Source organism: Kogia breviceps, chromosome 9, assembly GCF_026419965.1.
Source record: "Kogia breviceps isolate mKogBre1 chromosome 9, mKogBre1 haplotype 1, whole genome shotgun sequence".
Taxonomy (NCBI): Eukaryota; Metazoa; Chordata; class Mammalia; order Artiodactyla; family Physeteridae; genus Kogia; species Kogia breviceps.
The window spans coordinates 40,204,174-40,229,164 of NC_081318.1; the positions used below are offsets into that span (position 1 = coordinate 40,204,174).

At 37.9% G+C, this 24,991-nt stretch overlaps 1 protein-coding gene across 1 annotated transcript in view; it reads right to left on the minus strand.

The window, feature by feature from the left end:
* The window catches only part of DNAJB9 (DnaJ heat shock protein family (Hsp40) member B9), a 700,535-nt gene that overhangs the window by 519,029 nt on the left and 156,515 nt on the right, over positions 1-24,991 (minus strand). The window contains exons 5-7 of the transcript XR_010842140.1: positions 23,635-23,809; positions 21,870-22,033; positions 21,594-21,754 (exon numbers count right to left, since the gene is read on the minus strand). The gene's annotated coding sequence lies outside the window, so the exon portion shown is untranslated. The remainder of the gene's footprint in view (positions 1-21,593; positions 21,755-21,869; positions 22,034-23,634; positions 23,810-24,991) is intronic.

Consider the following 24,991-nt stretch of genomic DNA (forward strand, 5'->3'; position numbering starts at 1 on the left):
AGAGAAGTAATGGGAATGCAGAGTTACCTCTACAGATATGAACAAAACTCTTTAGCAAAAAGAGAAGTAAAAAAGGGAATATATGATGAAATGTGGTAAGGATTTCTCTGACAGTATAGCCTGGATGAGTTCATCACTATAATTGTATTAGGCACGAAGGAGAAAATACAGGACAGGTCTATGTATGTATTTTATTAATGTGTAACACCCCTGCCTACTAGCAAATATTGCCCAATTAATATATGAAACTTAACCAATTAAATGATCAACCCTATACTTAGGGGTGGATTGAAGAGAAAGGGTAGATGCAAGGAACCTACAGAGTTTCCACACCAACATTATATATTTAGTAAATAATTTATAAGGAATAGCAACCACTGAATCTTTAGAAAAGTGTATTTTCTTTCATGTCCTTCTTTCTTCCATTGTAATGAACTCTAGGTCTCCCAGTCTTTTTCTAAAAGATTTGATCTATCAAGTTCCTCCTTATTAACAGTCATCTGTATTTAGGTTTTTTCTTACCCAAAAGATGGTAAATCATTTGACAAAGGTACTATGCCTTATTCCTCTTTGTGTCTGCTATTGTACATTCCATGCAGTAGTAGTTCTATGGATATTACTCAATATAATTAATTTCCCTGCTGCTCTTCTGAAACAGGTAACCAAGCCAGGAGAGAACCCAGTTTTGTTTTGCTTCACAGTCCAACTCAGTTAACATATTATTGACTCTGGGGTGGAAGGTAAATTTTAGCCAAGGTTTTATTACTTCTGAGCAAGGTACTTCATTATGACTTTATTTGTACTTTCCAAGTTTTCACTAGAGAATAATGTTCAGCCTCAGATCTACTGGACTGGATGACAGAAATCCCATTTGGCATCATTTATTATATCAAAACATTATTATACAGTCTCATTAATTCTGTCATTTCAGCTGTGAGAAATCTAATCTTACAAAATGACTTAGAAGAAAAAGCTGAAATATAATTGGTGGCCCTTATGGTTTCCTTGTGGAAAGACCAATCAGTTGATAATCTAAAATAACTCATCATCACCAGTCAGATCACTCATCACACCAGAAAATATCATGGAGCTGATACTTTCTTTTCCCCACTGTGTATCTGGAGGGGTAGGAAGACTAGATTTATAGCTGATTTTAAAGCCATTCGCTTTTATAAACATTGCATAATGTGAAAATAATTTTTCACATTGAACAATTAATATTTGCAATGTTCTATGATATTTAAAAAGTTTGGGCCAAACCAATTCTCAGGACTGAAACAGTGAACTGTCCAAGGTTTCTTTAGCACTCTGTTCTATGAAGTGTTGTTACTTAACATTTCTTTTGTAGCTGCTCTCCTGCCTTTCCTCCCAAGAGAGTATAACTTGGTTTTGACATCCACTTGAAATAAACTCTATTGTCCTGGAATATTGAGGTTTGTTTGCATGTTTGTGGGCAAATACCTGCTAAGTACAGCAATGTTCTGTCATTAAGTTGGAGACCCCAATCAATTACTCTGAGTCATCCAAGACCATGAAATGCTTCTGAATTGAGCCATTCTCTGGCCCACTAACCCAGAACTCCTTGTGTCACTAACCACGGGTTTGATTATTTCTTTCTTCCTCAGCCACTGTTGGTAGCTACTAATCTATAATCTCTGTCAATCTTACAGATACACACTCAGAAAGTTTTTATAGCTCTGCTACAGCCAAATTTCAGCTACAGCTTATATCTGCTATTAGAACAACCTTATCTGCCATGCAGCCACATCCTGGTCTTATCCAGAGTTGGGTTAAAAACTGACCTGGACCCTGAGTGTGTCTCGGAATAACCAAACTCCTCCCAACCTAAGTTTGCAGTTCTCTGTACAGTAAGCCAGTGTTAAAATAAGGGATTCAGATCAGTACATTTATTATTTAAAAGAGGAAGAAACATGCCAGCAAGGAATAAAATCATATTTAAAGCAACTCCTTTCTCCCGATAAAAATTATATATATATTATAATCTTTTTAATTCAAGTCAATAATCAGAAATCTTTGGCAGTCTGCATTCCCCAAGGTACCCACATCCCATCACATCATTCATATACTGTTTGCTGAAGATGTGTTCTTTTGCAGCTACTCTAAAAGTCAACTTATTAGCTTTTTTTTTTTTTTTTTTTTTTTTGGCCACATCACTGCATGGCTCGCGGGATCTTGGTTAGTTCCCTGACCACGGATTGAACCCGGGCCATGGCAGTGAAAATGCCAAGTCCTAACCACTGGACCACCAGGGAAGTCCCAACTTATTGGTTTTATTTAATTTTATTTTATAAAATTGGATTATGGTTCTCATGGAAACATGTAATTAAATCTCTGCTGCTACTCGAGAGGTTCATTGTTTTAAATAAAAATTGTTACTACATTTTGCAATGGCAACATAAAAACAAAGTTTCTTTTGACACACCACAATTTTTGGTAGAACTTGTGGAGAAATCAGTCAGTACAAAAAAGACTGTGATCTGACTCTTTTTGTATTTAAGAAATCTTTTTTTTTCTGCTAGAATTAATTAATTTTAGCTAAGAGCACTAAGAACTCATTTACCAAACTAAACTTGTAAACTTCTTTAGAAATATAATTTAAATTCTTCATTAAACATGCTTGTATAATCCATTATTCATATTTTCTGCCAAATGATATGACCTTCCACTTAATGAGCATTATTGACAAACAGCTTATTTTTTTAATATAAAATATTTTATTAAGATTAAAAGGTCTAATGTCTCTGAAGGGATCATAAGAACTTGAAAGTAGATATCTCAAAAATAGTAACCATCCCTGAACTTTCAAGTATCACTGCCATACCACCTGCTCCATCTTAAATGTCAGGTTCACATGGGTTAAATGCTAGAAGTCCATAGAGTTGTATGATAAAGGTCTTGGATACATAAATATGTTAAGCAGCTAGTAAAGAAAATCTTTATATTTTTAATAACTTAAGACAAAAAAAGAATGATTTCAAAAGAAAAATATGCATATCTTTCTTTTATTGATATGGAAATAATAATTACTTAGTAAATCTCTTTTTTTATTCCATGATTGTGACTGAAATAGATTAGTAGAAAAAAAAATTGGCATTATTCTTATTATCTCTAACATTGCAAAGAGAATCCTTAGATTTGAAGATGAAAATATGGTATCACTGCTTGTAGAATGCTCACACTGTACTTGGTACAATACCAGGGACTTACTATCTAAGAAATACAAACAGAGCCATTTGCATATAACAAGAAAGCCAGGTCTTTGGTTAAATGTCAGTTTCAGAAGTATAGGCTTTCAAGCATCTTTTATGTTTTTTTCCCCCTTTTTCCTCCTATACCTTCCTTTTTATTTCTCCTCTTCCTTGGGTTTCTGTTCGCTAGGGATTTTCCCAGAAAGGGTAAATGAAAAACGTGCATTTTGAGGACAAAAGAGTAAAGAAATGGACAGTTCCAAGTGCATAGGGTTGCTTCAGGAAATAAAGAATATAACAGAGAAAAAAATCTCACCACAACATAAGAGACTTTGAAAGGAACACAGCTGAGAGATGGAACCAATTTCTACAACTGTTATTGTGTTCTCTAATACTGGAAACTGAAATAAATGGTCGGTCTTATGTGGTTTTCTTTGACACCACTGGGACTGCAGAGGAAGAGGCAGCTGTTGAAAACTGGCTTCACACCCCCTGCCTCTATTCCACTTTGAGTTACATTAACTAATCCCGCAGATGTTGACTAAAACCGGCAGAAAAAACACCCTCAGGGTCAATTTGACATCCCATTTGGCTCTAAAATATTATAATTTAGGGACCCAGAAAAGTTAAGGTCAAATGATTGCAATTACTTAACCTGTATTAGAATCATCATGAAAGCATACCCTGCATGGATTCCACTTTACCTTTGTTTTCATCAATTTCATAATGGGATAACTTTGAATGGGTGTACTGAAGCAAATGTTGATCATCTTTTCATGATATGGAGCACAAAAGGAGAGCCAGACTAGTTAGAAAACATTGAGTCCTGCATGCATTACCCTAATAACACCTCACAAGTTTTCAGATAGGAACTATTATTATCCCCTTTTTACAATAGAGGTTAAATAACATGGCCAAGGTCACACAATTAGTGAGTGGCAGGTCAGGATTTGGACCCACTCATCTAACTCCAGAGCCAGCACCACGACTCCCTACAGGACTTACACTAATGCATAAACTTATCCTAAGGATGAGTTGGAGCTGAGCAGATAGACTTGGGAAGGTGGGTTAGCAAAGTCTTTCACAAAGTGTGGCATATACATCACTGGTGGTGTTCAAGATGAATTTTTGGTGATATGTAGATAGGCCTTTAAAAAATCTAATGGTAATGTATTTATTAAGATGTGTGAAGAATTAATATGATCAACTTATTAAACCCATTATTTCATGGATTTTTTGTTGTTGTTCAGAATGAGGCTAAATTTTAAACAGTGAACTGTTTAATATGTATGCAAAGAAAAAAGTATAGGAAACTAATTGTAGAGATGGGAAGTTAATGAAGGAAAAGGCAAAAACAGAAGAAATGAAATTTGGGAACCATGGAATTAAAGCACTCCATGCTGAAGAAATCACTAACACTAAGTCATAGGGACTTGAAAGCAAACAGTAAGTATAGAGAAGAGCAAATATGTCATTATGACTAGATTATAGGGTGGATAGAAATTAGACCTGAGAGGTTAGCATGTTAAGAACCTTAGAATTTAAAAAAAAGAAATTGAGAGTCATCAATAGATTTGACATGGTCAGATTTACAGGTAAATAAAAAACACTAGAGAAAAATCCTAGAGGCCATGATATCATACCCATATGATGGCTACTACCAAAAATCCAGAAAATAATAATTATTAGCAGGCATGTGGAGAAATTGTAACCCTTTGGCACTATTGGTAGGAATGTAAAATGGTGCAGCTGCTATGGAAAACTGTGTGGTGATTCCTCAAAATTTTTACAAATAAAATTACCATATAATCCATTAATTCTACTCTAGGGTATATAACCAAAAGAAGAGAAAGTAGGTACTTAATGAGATATTTATAAAGTCATGTTCATAGCAGCATTACTTGTGATAACCAAAAGGTGGAAGCAATTAAAGTATCTATCAACAGATGAATGGATAAACAAAATGTGATATATATATATATCACATATATATATATATATATATATATAATTCACCCTTAAAAAGAAAGGAACTTCTGAAACATGCTACAATATGGATGAACCTTGAGACTATTATACTAAATGAAATACATCAGACACAAAGAACAAATACTGTATGATTCCACTTTTATCAAGTACATAGAGTAGTCAAATTCACAGAGACAGAAAGTAGAATGATGGTCACCAGGGCTGGGAAAGGAGAAAATGGAGAAGTTATTGTCTAGTGGGTACAGAGCTTCAGTCTTGCAAGATGAAAAGTGCTCTGTGGATGGATGGTAGTGATGGTAGCACAACAGTGTGAATATACCGGAGGCCACTGAACTGTACACTTAAAAATGGTTAAGAGGGTAAATCTTATGTGTATTTTAACAATGAAAAAAAAGAAACCATTATGATAATCCGCACAAAAAAACCACTGAATCCTTAGCTAAAACTTTAACCAAGTAAAGGGCAAGAAGCAATAACTGATGGAGTTACTGATTCCTAGTCATGGAAATGGCTGGATAACCAGCAGAGCACAACTAACTCAACTGTTCACCAGGTTGGGTCACTTCAGATGTTTTCAGCACATGATTTATTCATGGAACTTCTGAATTTATTTAAATAACAAATTATTGAATACTAACCGTGTACTAGGCTGTATACATCCTAGGGATAAAGTAGTGAACAAAAAAGACACTGTTCGTCTCATTTTCCAGAATGGATAGGGAAAGATGATGGGTCTTTCTACAACTCATAGGTTTGAGCCCTTTGATCATTCTCACCTTGTGAGTCCAGACAGCACCTTCCATCCACAGCCTGTTTTCTTAGTCAATGTTTGCCAGACTTGGGGCATGCCAACTTCTTATTTTGATAAGGAAGGTTCTTTGCAATTACCATCAATTCAGAAAAGAAAGAAAATTCTAAGATACAAACAATAGCCTAACGCTAGATATAATCTTAAAATAAAGATCAATCAATAAATGCTGGAGAGGGTGTGGAAGAAAGGGAACCCTCCTACACTGTTGGTGGGAATGTAAATTGATACAGCCACTATGGAGAACAGTATGGAGGTTCCTTAAAAAACTGATAATGGAACTATCATATGATGCAGCAAACCCACTCCTAGGCATATACCTGGAGAAAACCATAATTTGAAAAGATACACGCACCCCAATGTTCATTGCAGCACTATTTACAATAACCAGGACATGGAGCAACCTAAATGTTCATCAACAGAGGAATGGATAAAGAAGAGATGGTACATATATACAATGGAATATTACTCAGCCATAAAAAAGAACAAAATAATGCCATTTGCAACAACATGGATGGACCTGGAGATTGTCATACTGAGTGAAGTAAGTCAGACACAGAAAGACAAATATCATATGATACTGCTTACATGTGGAATCTTGGGTACAAATGAACTTACAAAACAGAAGCAGAGTCACAGATGTAGAAAACAAACATATGGTTACCAGGGGGTAAGGGGGGTGGGGAGAGGGATAAATTGGGAGATTGGGATTGAGACATACACACTACTATATATAAAACAGATAACTAATAAAGACCTACTGTATAGTACAGGGAACTCTACTCTATATTCTATAATGTCCTACATGGGAAAAGAATCTTTAAACAGTGGTTATATGTATATGTATAATTGGTTCACTTTGCTGTACACCTGAAACTAACACAACATTGTAAATCAATTATACAACAGTAAAAATTTTAAAAGAAAGATCAATCCAATAAATACATTTAGTTTTAACTCACTACCTGGACCTTATTTTTTCTCTTTTTTGCCATGAAACAATAAAAGTATCTTCAAGGGTATTTACTGTCCTGTGGACATTCCTCTGGATAAGGATGTAGAAACAACTGGACTAGGGTTCAGCCGATTCCTCAAAAGCTTGGTCCAGGGGCTTTCCTGGTGGCACAGTGGTTGAGAGTCCGGCTGCCGATGCAGGGGACACGGGTTCGTGCCCCGGTCCGGGAAGATCCCACATGCCGCAGAGTGACTGGGCCCGTGAGCCATGGCCGCTGAGGCTGTGCATCAGGAGCCTGTGCTCCACAACGGGAGAGGCCACAACAGTGAGAGGCCCGCGTACCGGGAAAAAAAAAAAAAGCTTGGTCCAAGTTACCTCTACCTTCTTCCGAGTAACTAATGGCTTCAGGGAATCCTACTTTGGCTGTCTTTGAACATTAATACCTATAAATAATAGTAGATACAAATAATAATACCTATAAAATATCCAAAGGCTTCTGCCAAGCCTCTAACAGTCCTTTCAGCCATTAAATGATTAATTCAATTCAAACTCATCTGACAAACTCCATGTACCAGATAACAGGAGAAGTACTAGAGATGAAAAGTTCTTCACTATAGGATGAACATCTCATCAATTACCCAAACAGGGACACTTCAGAGAGTAAAAGGGGGCTCTTTTAATACTTATGCCAGGAAAACTGACCAAAAAAATTTAAGACATACACTCACCCTGCTTAAGGAGATCACAAATTGGTAAGTAGCATGATCAAACTGTTATGAAAACTCAAATGAAAAAGCAATTAATTTGGGGGATGCGGAGGCTAAAGGATGGTGATAAGAGGACACTTCCAAAGAAAGTAAGGTTTTAATTAAATCTCAAAGAACTACTAGGATTTCACCCCAGGAAGAAAATAAGAAATACACTTCAAGCAAAGGAACAGCAGAAAGCTCATTAAAATACTGGTTGCAGGGACTTCCATGGTGGCGCAGTGGTTAAGAGTCCGCCTGCCAATGCAGGGGACACGGGTTCGATCCTTGGTCTGGGGGGATCCCACATGCCATGGAGCAACTAGGCCCATGCTCCACAACTACTGAGCCTGTGCTCTAGAGCCTTCGAAACACAACTACTGAGCCCGTGCGCCTGGAGCCTGTGCTCTGTGACAGGAGAGTCCACCACATGAGAGGCCCTCACACCGCAGCGAAGAGTGGCCCCCACTCACCGCAGATAGAGGAAGCCCGCACGCAGCAACAAAAGACCCAATGCAGCCAAAAATAAATAAATAAATAAATAAATAAAATACTGGTTGCAATTCTAATATTACCAATTACAGTGGAAAATATTAAGGGTTTCTAAAATAAGCATTTGTCATAATTCTTTACCTTTGTGGAGCTTATAATTTTTTTAAATGATAAAATAATTTTTTAAAGACAAAATAATGGACAAGGCTTTCCCCTGACTATACAATACATATATAAGATTCAGATATTTTTTAAAACTGCCAGGAAAAAAAAAAAAAGAGAGAGAGAGAGAAAGAGAAAAAAAAGGAGGGAGGGAATAAAGGGAAGGAGGGAGGGAGAAAGAAAGGAAATTTAACAGTATAATTCAATGGGGTTCTTAATTTCCAACATGACAGTTTTCTGGATTCAAGATAGATTTCAAAGATGGATGTATAGAACTATATATGTTAGATTACGTTACAGATTCAAGGACCATATTTTCAATTCTACATATTAACCAGGGCTGTGTTCCAAAGTGTGTTTCATTAGCTACTCACCTCAGAACTACTTGAGTGCTTACTAAAGTGCAGATTTCCAAGCCCAGTTTCAAAGTCCTGGAAATCTGCATTTTTAACAAGTTTAAGGAAAATTTTGCCTCCAGACTCCTGCCATTTAGAAACATATGAGGTTTGAAATAAGTCCCCCAATTCACTTTGAGCTGCCTCAACAACTTGAAGTAAAATGGCAGGATCATCTCAAAAGGAACTAAGGAAATGCTGTATCAGAGGAAACAACCAGAGATATGTTGGAAAACTAGTATATGGCATCATCTAGGTTAATAACTTAGCCACAAATGGCTTACTTGCTAAAACTATTTTGAGATCATAAAATTTTATAGTTGGAAGGGTCTATAGCATCATTTTGTGCAACCTTAGCTTAACCTCCATATTAAACCTGAGATTAAGGATTACAGAGTCATTACCTGTTATTTTACTTATTTTAAAATGGGAGAATTTTGCTTGCTTTTTCAAGAGTCATTCAAAATAAAGACATATATAAAATGTATTCATTTTGCCAGAATAGTCAGTCTCCTGCCAGTTGTGAGAGTGTAAGTATAGCGGGCCTGACTTATTTTGCTGTAATTTAATCCAATTCTCTAAAGCTCCAAATGTTGGGGGAAAAAAACTCACGTGAATAACTGGCTCTGTCTCACAGTTATTAAGCAGGTTAGGATGTGTCAATCATCCCATGCCCTGAGAAGGCAATGAAGACAATTTCAAATGTCATGCTTTTGCTTGCAGTGAGCCACACAAAGGTTAGTGAATTTTAAACATATTTGTATGCTTAATAAGTACAGATTCTTCTGCACGCATGCCATAGAAGCGCTAGTACATATTGCTTATTTCTGTGTTATGTTTACAGAATCATCTAACATGACTCAAATCACAGAACACCATAAAAAATGAGATTTTTGGGTCTTCCCTGGTGGCGCAGTGGTTGAGAGTCCGCCTGCCGATGCAGGGGACTCGGGTTCATGCCCCGGTCTGGGAGGGTCCCACGTGCCGCGGAGCGGCTGGGCCCGTGAGCCACGGCCGCTGAGCCTGCGCGTCGGGAGCCTGTGCTCTGCAATGGGAGAGGCCACAACAGTGAGAGGCCCACTTACCACAAAAAAAAAAAAGAGAGATTTTTTTTTTTTTGTATGAAAGGTGGCCCATAGAAATAAACATTTGACCAAAAGCTAAACAGATTTAACCAAGACTGTCCACCAAAAATACACAAAATTCAATCCTCAGTAAGGGAGCGAAAGTAGTTTCTTTTTTTAGAGCACATAGCTAATAAAATTTGTTTTCATTGGGAAAATAAAGTTGTTAATCACACACTGTTATAATCACTCCAACACTTGCATCTCTCTCCTTGCTCTCAGTGCAAATTCACCTTTCACTGAGCAATTAGAAACAATCCTAAAAGAATGCCCACAAGCTCTGACCACAGCACAAGCACATCTGTGCTTATCAATCCTGGCTTCTCTCTAGTATGGATTTGTATCCATTCCTCTCACAGGGCCAAGCCCTCCACTCTTATCATCCTCTTATCTTCTCAACAGCAATCACTCCAACTATTTCCCTTAACATTCTCAATGGTTTTTCCACTCTACTAGATTATAAAAATCGGTAATATTGCACATCAAAGAAAAGGAAGGAAAGAAGGAAGGAAGGGAATGAGGGAAGGAAGGAGGAGAGGGGAAGCAAGGGAAGGGAACAAGAGAGCAGTAAAGAAAAACCCTTGCATACCCCTCTCATACTTCTCTTGTTACTGAGAGATCAGGCTTACCTTATCAGGACTAAATCTCCTTTAGGCTGGGCTCCCAGAAAAGAATTCAGTGTCCTATAGCCCTCCTATGGAAACTGGGGAGTGAGTACTTATTATATTCAATCCTGGTCAACCAAAAACTTGAACCTCAGCCCTGTGAGCAGTTGAGGCAGGGGTTGAAGGAACTGGGCTGAAATGAAAATATCACGGCAGCCCTACTCACATCAAGAGAGGAGCTGGTACAGCTTTAAAGCCCTACAGCCTAATGTCAAAGTTCCTCTCCTGGAGTCTGACACTCAGCCCTGCTAGATATGTGTGTACTCCCCTAAATGCAATGGGCAGTGCAGGTTCATGTCCTGATACTGGTCCTGCCCCTAGGAGTTCTCCCCCAACAAACACTGCTCCAGCAAGCCTGGCACATATGCTGTCTGGCCATCCATTCAACATGGCTGGGACAACAGTACCATTCTCCTGTTTAGAGCAAATTCCTTAATAGTTACCCACACTGTTGCTTCTGTTTTTTACCTTCTTATTCTCTTTTGAACCCTCTCCAGAAAGCCTTTTCTATTCTTCTGAACAACTCACAAGACGGTCAACAATGACGCCCAGTTGCCAACTTCTGTCCTTATTTAATAGACCTATCAATGGCTTTTGACTCCACTCACCCCTTCCTCCTCCCTGAAGCAGTTACTTCACTTGGCCTCTGAAATACCACTCTTTAGGTTCCCTTGTACCTCACTATCTCACTCCTCCTCAGCCTTCACTGCAGATTCCTCCAACCTCTAACTCTGGAAACACCCCAGGCCTCAGCTCTCAGAACTTCTCTATCTAAATTGCTCCCTAAATGATCTCTTCCAGTTTCCTGTCTTTAATGGTATTAAATATCAATTTCATGTTGACAACTCCCAAATCTACATGTCCAGCTATGACCTTTTTTCTTGGAACTAAATACTAATCTCTAATGTCCAAACTGGATTTATCCCAAAACAAACTGCCAAGTTCCCTACCAAACTCTCTTTTCTGCAGTCTTACCCTTTCTGAGTTGCTCAGGCCAAAATCCTTGAAAACATCTTTACTTGCTTTATTTCATACCCAACATCCAATACATCAGGATATTCTGTCACCCCTGTCTCTAAAACATGGCAAAAATCGAATCACTTTCCACATCCTCTATTGCTATTACCCTGATCCAAACCATCATCGCCCGTTGCCTGGATATAACCTAGCTTATTACTACAGTGTTTCTCCATATCAGCACCTTGACAGTTATTCTTATAGAATCCAGACTAATCCCTTCACAAGAAAATAAGATCAGGTCACTTTTGTTTTTATGACTTTCTATTGACTTCCATCCCACTCAGAGTAAAAGCCAAAGGCATATAATGGCCCCCAAGGCCCTGTAAGACCTACATCTTCCCACTTCCTTGCTTATATCTGCTAATCTCCTGGCCATATAGGCCTCCTTGCTGTCTCTGGAGCACACTCCTGCCACAGGACACTTGCCCTTGCTCTTCCTTCTGCCTGAAACATTCTTTCAACAAATACAGATATGGCTCATTCACCCCTTCTTTAGGTCTCCAGGGTGGCTTCCCCAACTGCAATATGTAAAATGGCTACTACCATCCACACTCCCCATCCTGCTCTGATTTTTTCTCCATAGTACTTGTTGCCACTTGACATACCACATCATTTTTAATTGTTATCTATTCCTCCTCTAGAAAACAAACTCCATTAAAGCAAGGACTCTGCTTTGCTCTCTAGTGTGACCCCAAGACCTAGGACAACAACAGCCTTAGTATAGGTGATCACTGTATATTTGTTGAATGAATAACTATATAAATATTAAAATGGTTAACAAATTAAGCCATGCCTCTTTATATTTCAATCGCAGTGTGACTAAAAATGCCATTATTTAATATTCCAAAGAAAGGCTTCATTTTGTCATGTAAGAGATTACTCTGAGATGGCTGATTAAACATTTCATTTCTGAAACTAAATCTCTATCCTTGGGTCACTATTTTCAAACGACCTTTCAGCTCTTTTGAAAGAACCTCACATAGATTACTATTTACTCTTTTCATTTTTTCATGACATTCTCAAAGATCAAGTAAAAAACACATGTCAAAGCAATTTCTCCCTGCTCTTTCTGATTAAAATCAATATTCTCCCTGCTCTTAACAGCAGTAAAAATCAACACAACAGTTCCTGTTAACTCAATAGAATGTCAAGTGATATCTTAGCGTATTGTTACCAGTGTATTGATATCAGCAGAGGACTACCAACAGCCTATAATCATTGCTGTTTTATTATCTACAAAATGTCATATGTGCATATGGCATTTTACAAAACAACACAGTGAAAACAAAGCTCATGTCTCAAGCAGCTTAGAGCTTATTTAGACAAAGAACTAAAGAAAAGGGAGGCAAAACTCAAAAGCAGGGCCTGCTGTTGTTGAGAAAAGAATACAATTGATCCAAGTGGTTAGGGCAGGGTGGTGATTTTCATTCCTAGTCTGTGAATGTGTAGCTTAATTCTGCTCTTTGGATCACAAACAACAGCTATAACCTTAACTGGTTTTCTCAAAACACTCCTCCTGTCAGTCATGGAGAAGAGAGCTCAGGACATACCCATCAGAAAATACGGTTAGAAATGTCCAACAACAATATAAAGCCACATCCCACCAACAGTCGCTAATAATATCTTATTATATTTTATTATTTAAAGAAAACTGACCTTTCGCAAGAAATCGTATAAAAACTGTATTGAGCTTAGCCTAATAGTGAATTTCTAAGTTTACATAATTTAGAACATCTAATTAAAGATATTTACAATCGGGTTATTAGTAACAGTTAATAGTAACATTTCAGTTACTAAGAAATGATTGTATAAATATGTAAAAATGTGCACTAAAAGGTCTAAATATGGTAACAAAAAAAATTTGGAAACAACCTAAATGTTGTTGTTTAATCAAGAAATTGTTCGAAAGGATTGGATAAATAAATTAAATCTAGCCCACACTACACTCTAGGATACCATTCAGTCACCAAAAATGGAGCTTTGTATCTATATTTATTCTTACAGAAAAGATTTTTTTCTAATTACAAGGCCGCATGTATCTAATGGTCCTATTTTGACATATATGTACACATACTCACATTTACCCACATATAGAGACTCATTCACACACTTCATATGTATGAATCCGCATACAGAGAATGTGAAAGACTGTGTGTGATAGAGAAAAGATGAGGGGCCAGAGCTAAAATAAAAGACAGGTAGGGAACCCCTTACAGACAGAGTGGAGAAAAGCATGCCCAACAAAGACACCCACAGAATGGTCTGAGATATACAGATTGAGTTACACCCAAAGAGATTCATACAGACAGGAAAAAGTATGAAAGGATATATACTAAAAGGTTAAATAGTGGTTCAGTCTGAGTGGAGAGGTTATAAGTAATTTTCACTCTACCTTTCTATATTACTTGATTTTTTTTACTATGAAAATTTATAACTTTAATAATCAGAAATAATAATCAAAAATAATAAAATATAAAGCTACTTATAAAAAAGAACACTGGGGCTTCCCTGGTGGCGCAGCGGTTGAGAGTCCGCCTGCCGATGTAGGGGACACGGGTTCGTGCCCCGGTCCGGGAAGATCCCACATGACGCGGAGCGGCTGGGCCCGTGAGCCATGGCCGCTGAGCCTGCGCGTCAGGAGTCTGTGCTCCGCAACGAGAGAGGCCACAACAGTGAGAGGCCCGCGTGCCGCAAAAAAAAATAATAATAATAATAATAACACTGGAACTCAAGAATGAAATAGACACACTTCAAACACAGAAATAAACAAAATCCTCAATTTTTTTTTTTTTTTTTTTTTTTTTTTTTTTGCGGTATGCGGGCCTCTCACTGTTGTGGCCTCTCCCGTTGCGGAGCGCAGGCTCCGGACGCACAGGCTCAGCGGCCATGGCTCACGGGCTTAGTTGCTCCGCGGCATGTGGGATCTTCCCGGACCAGGGCACAAACCCGTGTCTCCTGCATCGGCAGGCGGATTCTCAACCACTGCGCCACCAGGGAAGCCCCTCAAATTTTTAAGTGCTAAAATTTAATGAAAATATCAATTACTCTTTAGAATCCTAGAAGTTTTGGTCTCTACTAATTTAAAAATGTATCTTAGTGAAGTTATAAGAAAAAGCATGCAGCCTGTCCTCCAAGTGCTTTTTAATTTATTCTGCAAGACCCAGTGTATGCCAGCAAAGAAGTTACTTCTCATTCAGAATATTATTTCCATATGAAAATAGCACATACATATTTGTATTTCATCTTTTCTTTAAATCTCAGAACTTCAAAGCCTTGAGGCAATTTCAACATATCTAAGTAGGAACAAAGACAATCACCATCATGTCATCCAAATCAGATATAGAAGGAAGTTTTTCAGGGAGAAACAGAATTCTTGATCAGAATTATATAGTTCTTAAAAGTAGCTTTAGACAGATCCAAATATAAGGAAAAGTTTGCAAAGGTGGCACACAATTTTTGCTTTAGAAAAGATCAGAAAAGTCTACAACTTTAGCAAATCATAAGTCACTCTATATGCCCTAGAGAAATGAAAAAATACACTATTTTTAATTCACCAAATTATGATTTTTAATTCTTTTACCAAACTACAAGGAATTCATTAGTCTGAAAGGCAAAACTAAAGATAATCATTTTTTTAGTATAAAAAACACTGATATATGAGGTTTTATTTCTGAGTTTAAAAATCAGTATCTTTATTTTTTTTTAGTAATTTTTAATTCACTAGAGAAACTAGAAATCAATAATACAGCAAAGCCTAATGATTTTCCAGTTAAATTTCTTATTCATATAAATATAGCCATGTACATTAAAATAAGAATGTCTGATATCTCAATATCAGACAAACATAATGCTTAGAGGATTACAGATTAGATGTTTCATTTTTAACAAAACTTGGGCTAAACTTCATTTAAAATCTTGTTATTCTGTTTATTTTAATTTTTTTTTGGCTGAGCCACAAGGCATGCTGGATCTTAGTTCCCCAACTAGAAACTGAACCTGTGCCCCCTGCAGTAGAAGCACAGAGTCCTAAACGCTGGACCGCCAGGGAATTCCCTTGTTATTCTAAATATATTTTCAAATACATGAGTAGAATAATTCTGAGCCACTGGAAGTTTATTAGTAAATGTTATTTACAGTAACCATAATAATTCTCCTAAAATTCACAGTATCACCTTGCTCAAAATAATTTAGTGGTATTTCACTGCCTTCAAATTAAAATTCTGAAATTAAACAACTTCTATGATTTTCCAACCAATTGTTCACTATTTGTTAATTTCATTCATGAGATTTATTTATTCATTGTGATCTTTTAAATTTTTTACCATTTACATACATGTTTATTGTCATCTAAGTTGAACTATAATATCAATAATCAAGTAGGTGTATAATACTAAAGTATATACCAGAAATGGGAGCTGTAAAGAAAGACAAAAGAGATCCCTTGCTCTCAGTATCAGGGAGCCTGATCTAGTAAATTGAGTGTAGGGCTCAGGCATCCAAAATTCCAAAAGCACCTCATAAGATCCTGATGCAGCAAGTTTATTAAAAGATTTTGGAAACTTCTAGATCATTGCCCTGGCTATACCACCTCATAGTTTTATATTACACTTTGCAGTTTTCAGGGTGCTTCATATAAATTAACCTAATTGATTCATGCCCCACTCCATTCAATGATCTTTCCACTGCCACTTCTCAGCACATTCTGGTCCTCCTTTGAACTCTACTTATTTTATACACAAAATACTTTGGCACAATTCCATATAGGGTCTTGAAAAACGTGTAAATATCTTGGTGTACACAAAGGTATTGTCTCTCTAACTCCACAGGTAGAGATATTATCTAGCACCCCTCTGGTTATCTTTTCTCTCCTGAATGCTCATCACCTGTGTCCATACCCCAGAACCGCACCCCCCCACACCCTTCCCTTCACCATTCTCTATCTCTCATTGCCTCACAGCTAACCTCCCTCTCAATTATTTCCAATACTGGAGCTCCCAATTCCATCACACTCTTCTGCATCCTCAGTGGCTTTACTGGATGTTCTTCCCATTCTTGTGCTAAAATAAAAACAGAGGTCTTCTCTTAGGATAGGAATTTTCTTCCAACTCTTCTGAATGGAAGGTGCCCACATGCTGATGACCCACATACACCAGGAAAAGGAGATGGCATACACATTTTTTTGGCATCCCACTGGCACTTCCATATTAATTCACTCCACTCAAGTGTGAAAAGAAAACATTCCTCCTTTGATTTTCATACCATCAAACAACTCTAACTTCTCCCCTTTCTAGTGGTGCCACTTCAATTCACTGCACATACATTGCAGATGTTACCATCTAGATCATTTAAATGATATCCAGCTTTTATCCAGAGGGACACTAATATAAATGGAGAGCCTCTTAATCTCTTGACCTGGGCAACTGTCATTGCCTTTACCTTCACTCCTCTTCAATATTCCTCTTTTAAGATCATGTAATGAGCCTTATCAACCTGTCAGAAGTCTTCTGTCTCTGAAGAAAGGAATTCAACAGCCAGCTTCCTGGTCACATGATCCTAGTTAGCAATGGTCCCTGGGTCTTGACTCCACCCCAGACTTTCTCTCCTGATACATTTTCTCTTTGGGAAATCTCAGTCATGCCAATAGATTCAACTTCCTCTTGTATTCTGATAACCACTAAATCTATCTTTCTAACCCAGATTGCTCCACCAAACTACAAGTCTATATGGTTATCTCTACTGCAAAAAAAATTGTAAGTTGCCTCATAAACACTTTAAACTCATAATCAAAGCCCAAATTTTCTCATCCACCTTCTCAAACCTCGTCCTTTTTTTCTAGGTTCCAATTAATCAGAGTAATGATACAATCATCTACCAAGTAACCAAACACCTGTGAGAATCATCCTAGATTCACCTCTCTTCACGCTGACACACAATTATCAAGTTCTGTATATTTTACCAACCAAATATTTCTTTTATCCTCTCTTGATCTATGGCCTCAACTCTCACCTTCACAATTATATTAACTTCCAAACTCAATGATTCTAAAACGTTTTTATATAAGGACCACTTGATGTGCATGTTAAAAAATGCAGATTTTTATGCCCCTTACTCAGAAATACTGTTTGGTTGCCTGCCTGGAATCGTTTTTTTTTTATTTTTATAAATTTATTTATTTTATTTATTTATTATTTTTGGCTGTGTTGGGTGGTCTTCATTGCTGCACGGGGGCTACTCTTAGTTGTGGTGCGTGGGCTTCTCATTGCAGTGGCTTCTCTTGTTGCAAAGCACGGGCTCTAGGTGCATGTGCTCAGTAGTTGTGGCATGTGGGCTCAGTAGTTGTGGCTAACAGGCTTATTTGCTCTGTGGCATGTGGGATCTTCCTGGACCAGGGCTTGAACACGTGTCCCCTGCATTGGTGGGCGGATTCTTAACCACTGCGCCACCAGGGAAGCCCTGTAATCTTCATTATTAACAAATTACTTCATCCTTTGCAGATGCTTCAAATTCTGGTGACCCATTTAATCACACTTTGGGAAGCACTGAACTATTTGGTCTCCCTGTTTCTTATTATCCCTCTTCATTCCATCTCTCTCTTACTCACACCCTCACACTCTCCCTTAAGCCTGAGCATCATGAAGAGCAGAGAAGTTTATTTTCTTCTAGGATGTTCTCCCACGTACAGTGATACATCATCTTGTAGGCAATATTCCCCATAAACACACACTCCCGTGGGAATATACAACACTGTCCACAAGGTTCAAGGACAAATGGTGAAAACTGTCTGAGATGTCTGCTTCAGTGTCTCTCTCTGAGCCTCTCTCTTTGTCTAGAAGTGAAGCAAGTCTGTACATGCACCATGAAGCATGCAGCAAGAGGTCCACACTGCAGGGACAGCATGCAGGTAGAAATGTGAAAAGGACTATTCCAGAAAGAGATTTATTTATTTTCTTTCTTTCTTTCTTTCTTTCTTTTTTTGGCTGCGTCGGGTCTTAGTTGCGGCACGCGGGATCTTTCGTTGCAGCGCGGGCTCTTCATTGTGGTGCGCAGGCTTCTCTCTAGTTGTGGCATGCAGGTTTTCTCTTTCTAGTTGTGGCGCGCAAGCTCCAGGGTGGGTGGGCTCTGTAGTTGTGGCTTGTGGTCTCTGTAGTTTGTGGCAGGCAGGCTCTCTCCTTGAGGAGCGCGAGCTCAGTAGATGTGGCACGTGGTCTTAGTTGCCCAACGGCATGTGGGATCTTAGTTCCCCGTCCAGGGATTGAATCCGCATCCCCTGCATTGGAAGGTGGATTCTTTACCACTGGACCACCAGGGAAGTCCCTAGAAAGAGATTTAAACCTTGACCAAGAAATGTGGGTTTTAAGAAATAAAAAGTCAAGAATTGAAGTCCCAGATACTGAAAAAAGTTTGTTGTTTCACTCCACCTCTCTATAGTATCTTGGTTTGGAAAGCAAACTTGGTCTGTAGATAAGCTTTGGTTCAATCATAAAGGAGCCCTCAGAGAATCTCTTTGCCCAACCGACTCACCCTATTATATAGAATATCCATTGTTTTCCCTCTCAGAATCAATTTTCACCTCATCCTAAGAACAGCCCCTAGATTTCCTTTTATGCAGCAACCTCTCACAGCTTAGAAATATCTGAGAAAATAAAACCAGTGCTCAGCTGGTGACTAAAAAGAAGGCATGTATGAACTGCTTTAAGGCATGATGTGAGTTTAAGTGTCAGTATCCCACTGGAGAAAGATGTTATTACACACTATCTTCCCCTCGCATTAACTGGTTACTAATCTTGCTTTTATCCCCCAGAGTTTTATTGACTGTTATTAATAGGAGAGCTCTTTAAAAATAATTCTGAGTAGCTAAAATGATTTGTCCTCCAAGAAGAAACAAGGAACTGCTTTCTTCTATCTTTAATATGAGTGTTGTTCAGGTTAAGATGGAGACATATCCACCTACAAGGGACACATCCCTTAGCTGCTCCTCAGGCTGTTGCTCTGAAGATAATTTCACATGCCGTATTTTGGACACCATGACTTTGACCCCAGAATGACTGCTATCATATTTGGACAAGATTTCTTGTTAAAGTATTCACTCTTCAACCCCAGATAATGGCTTTTTTAAGGTACATCTCCTTGTCTGTAATAATGGTTAAAAAGAGAAAAAACATTTTCTTCTTAGCTATTCTACTCTCATTTTCCACATTTATAAGATAAGAGAACAGACAAGGTAATTTACAAAATTTCTTTGGCTCTAATAACCCCAAATTTGAAAACACACTAAGCATTTCAGTTGGCAGCACAGCCAGGTAGAATGACCTCTAATCCTGCTACCATTCAGAGACAGCAAAGCTGTCATTCAATGTGTAGATGAATTGGCACAAGAGAAGCTGACATTGTCTCACCAGGACTTGCAGATAGAACACCAAAATCTGAGATCACACCAAAATCTGAAATGAGTATCTGTAGAACAAAAGTGCCAGGATTCATAGGCACTTTGAATGGAAATGAGAGGTTAAGTCTCAGATGGGAGGAGGCTGTCATCTTCTCTATAAATGTGAAGCAGTTCTTACAAATCCCATTTAGCAAAAAGACATAATCATAATGACATTTCCTATGAATCCTATAAAAGACACAAAACACAGCCTCAGTGTCTTCTATTATAATATGAGTGATTTAATGAAATTGAAGTTGACAGTAATAGTCTCATAATATGACATACTTTAGATCAATAAAACAAAGGTGAAATGAAATAAAATCTAAAGCATATGCCTGGTATCTTAAAGTTACATACTTGCAGCCTATCACAGGAGTCAGTTATTCTTACAATTGTATTCATGTATAATAGTGCATGTAAAATATGCACAAAATTAAAGATTTCGACTTGAACCATGTGATAGGGACTGAATATGAGCCAGTCACCCGAGACAATACAGCAAAGACAGACACTTCATGCCATTGATTACTTACATTTTCCAGGGGATACAAAATATGGACTGGATTTTCCTTCAAAATGTATATAGAATTCAACTATTTTTTCTCCATTTCTATTGTTAATACTCTAGATAAAGACTCCACCTTGTCTCATCTGATTATTGTATGCCACCTTTTGGACACCGTGTCCACCCTGGTGCCTTGCATCTATTTATCACACAGTCAGACTCAAGTTTAATGTTAACATAATTGAAAAGAAAATGAGGATTTTAGTTGAATGAGAAGCTCAGTAATATTGTACAAGCACTAGAAAAGTTTCTGAGAACTTATTTTATTATTTTTGAGAACAGTTATTATTTGTAAAATATAATGATCATAAAAAGGGAAGAAATAATTTCCCCCTTTACTATGCTGGTAAAAGTAGGGTAGCACACCCTGAGAGGGTCACTAACCAACAAGAATTGATCATGATAAAAATGAACAGAATATTGAGAAGGAACAGAAAGCTGTGTCATGTGGGGCACACTCAACGCTCACGAGTTGAAGAAATTTGGGACATTCATGCACAAGAAAAAACTCCCACATGATGGAAAGAAATATGGAAAAAGGAGACACTAATGGCTGCCTTCAAAAATATGAAGGACTGCCATGTAGAAACAGAATTAAATTTGTCCTGTGTGACAAGAGAAAAATCTAAGATAAATTGGTGGATGTTCCAAGATGGTGGATTGACTCTGTATAGGCAAGACCTATTCAACAATCACAGTTTTCCAAAATTAATAGCGGCTCCAAGAAATGTTCACACAAAGTCTGACCATAATCCATCCCTTCACCTGAGTTACTTCTGCACCTTCCTCCTACCTGATCTCCCATCTCCAGTTCCTCTCCAACAGCCTAAAAAAACCATTCAAAATACAGAACTGCTCTGATATTCCCCTACCTAAAAGTCTTCAAAACAGTCCATTATCTTTAGGATAAAATCAAAACTCCTCCCTCACCACTATACATTTTCAGCCTCCTCTTACACAGTCCTGCCTTTGTACTCTGGACTTGAGCCCAAATGAACATTTCCCAGATCCTTGAACAGTACATGCTTCACTCACCTTCAGACTTCAGCTCTCATTAGTGCCTTTACATACAGCACGATGACTTCTCCTCAATGTCTGGGTAAGTTCTTCTTGTCCTTCAGATCACAGCTTTGGTATCCAGCTCAAATATCCTTCTCAGATGAACCAAGCTAAAGTCACCCTCAAGTTCATATAAACTAACAAAAAGAACAAAATCACAGTGATCTTTTTAAAACATAAACCAGACCACCTCACTCCCTGCTCAAATCCTCCAGTGGCTTCTGATCACATTTAGAACAAAATTCTCCTCACCATGATCTGCAAAGCTTCATGGTCTGACCTCTGGTTCCCTCCATCCTCAGCTGCTCTCTATCAGTGCTTCTCTCTGCTCCAGCCATGCCAGATTTCTTGCTGTTCCTTGAACATATTTTGCATGTTCTTGGCCTCACAATCATTTAACTTGCAGCTTCCTCTACCTGGAACAAAATTTTCCCAGATATTTACATGAGTTGGTCCCTCACTTCATTCAGAATTCTGCTCAATTATCACTGCCTTGGGATATTTCCCTCACCAGCATCTATCAAAAATAGACCTCTTACTCAGCCATAAAAAGAAACAAAACTGAGTTATTTGTAATGAGGTGGATGGACCCAGAGACTGTCATACAGAGTGAAGTAAGTCAGAAACAGAAAAATAAATACCATATGCTAACACATATATATATATATATACGGAATCTTAAAAAAAATGGTTCTGAAGAATCTAGGGACAGGACAGGAATAAAGACGCAGATGTAGAGAATGGACTTGAGGACACGGGGAGGTGGAAGGGTAAGCTGGGATGAAGTGAGAGAGTAGCATGGACTTATATATACTACCAAATGTAAAATAGGTAGCTAGCGGGAAGCAGCCGCATAGCACAGGGAGATCAGCTCGGTGCTGATCTCTAGAGCATATCCCACCCCTAGAGGGGTGGGATAGGGAGGGTGGGAGGGAGATGCAAGAGGGAGGAGATATGGGGATATATGTATATGTATAGCTGATTCACTTTGCTATAAAGCAGAAACTAACACACCATTGTAAAGCAATTATACTCCAATAAAGATGTGAAAAATAAAATAGACCTCTCCACACACTTTCCCTTTCTCTTTTATCATTTCAGTTTATAATCCTTATCACTATCTGACCTCCTAATACACATTTTTGCTTGTGTATTATTTCTCTCCCCTAATAAAAGTAAATGTAAAATCCATGAGCAGAGACTGTATGCTCAGCATTTACAGCAGTGCCAAGAAAGTACTAGGCACTCATTAAATTTTAATATAACGACTGAATGAATCACCCTGCTTTTCTACATAGCATTCATCATTATCTGAAACGTATCCTATTCATTTCCTCTATTGTCTGTTTTCTCTGTCTCTACCTTTTCAATAGAATGTAGCTTCTATGAGCCCTGCAAGTTTATCTGTCTTGATCCTCAATAGAACAGGGCTGGGCAAGAAAGAACAAAATGACAAAATAGTGAGTGAACTTAAATGACACATTCTTAGAAACATTCACTGATAAAGTAACATGTTTCTTATCTGTTCTTACCGTAATATCCTGTGCTTCCTTGGTTACAGCCCTTGAACTTTACAGAAATGCTTATTCCATTGGCTGTATTTCCCACTAGACTATAGGCTCAGAGAGGTCAGGAACTTGTCATTTTCTTCACCAGTCATATCCCCAGCACTTATCATAAATCCTTAGTATAAAAAATTTCATTTTATAACTGTGTTCATGCAAAGAAGGAAGGGGGTGAAGGAAAGGACAGATGAAGAGACAGAAGGAAAGATGAATAACTTTTTCAGAGGACTGAAAAGATTATTCAGGATCTAAAGTGTTTGAACAAGATGACCATTGAGGCCCCTGAGTTTTTCCCAAGGGGAGCCCTAAAGGAGCTACAAAAGAATAAATTTATAAATTAAGGCTCTAAAGTAGATTCTAAGAAGCCATTTGGAGTCTAAGAATCTAAACACTTAGCTTCCTGTAAGACATTTGTCACTGAGACACTGCTCACATTAATGTCAAAGACATACCACTCGCTTGCGTCAATAACGTTCAAGTAGTACAAATATTTTTGTTGGTAGATCCTGAGAATTCTGTGTTTCTTTTTCTCCTCAAATCTGTATTTCTCTTCCTGTGTCTCCACAGCATGTGATCTTTATATATATTTTTATACTTGAAAGTTGTTCATTATCTCATTATAGTCCTCTGCAACAAAATATAGGAATTTATTTTTAATATGCTATTAACACAAGGCTATACATTTTCTTTGAATTAATAATTCATTAAATTAGTACTGATATGAAATTAACAAAAATAATCTATATAATAACATATATAAATTTAAAAGGTGAATACAAATAGAGAAAGTATATATAGAGAAAGTAAAATTATAAATACAAAAAGGAAAACTTTATTGGGTCTATACATCTTAATGAGAAGAAGAAATTTATCATGTCTCGATTAGAGGAATCATTGAACAGTGCCTCTGCCTGCTGCTCTGCAGGCTTTGAAGTCCCAAGGTCAAGTCTCATAATAAGATTCCTAATGGGTGAAGGTAGGCTTTTCTTTTGCAACATGAACAAAGAGGTTTTGTGGAAGGGCAGGTGGAAAAGGGAATATCTACCTCAGATAACCGCTCAGGTAAATCAGCTTTAGAAAACAGTACACATGAAGGCAATTCTCTGGAAGATGGTTCCTGTAAAATGAACCACCAGTATACCCCGTGGAAAGCCTCTTTGTACCCTGGTCTGCAGATCACTGGCTGGCGTCACAATGATGCTCATCTGACGCTCTCCTTCTCTTATAATCATTTCCTCCCTCAGCAGTGTCTCCCTCACTCTCTTCACTGCAATTTATAGCCTCTCTACTGAATTTCAGACCAGCATTCCCAGCCCCTGGCAAGGCATCCCTACATGCACACCTATCTGATAACTCACACTCCACTTGCCCCAAGATAAAATTATCCTTGTCTCAGACCCCAAAACAAGTTACACTATCTCTTATATTTTCTATTTTACACAAATGGCATCACAAATCTTCCGGAAACTCAAGCTAAAAACATTCATTAACTCTGAATACTGAATCTAATGAGAACTGAGGAGACAGTTAGCTAATTTTTGGATAGCCAGACTACTGAAGCTCAGCCAAGTCACCCTTTGAGTGGTCTCGGAAGCTGGAAGTAAAGAAGGTGTATCTCCTTCCCTTGAAGACAAACCCTAACAGATGAGATCTCAGCAGGTAGAGATAAGCTGGTTCCTCTAATCATGGTCAGGGAGCCCTCTAGAGTAAGCCAGGGGACCTTGGTTAAGGTGCAGCTTCTTAATTTGGTTCTAGTAAATTAAAGCAGGTCATAAGTGGGAAGGATATAGTTACCCCATCATTCTCTCC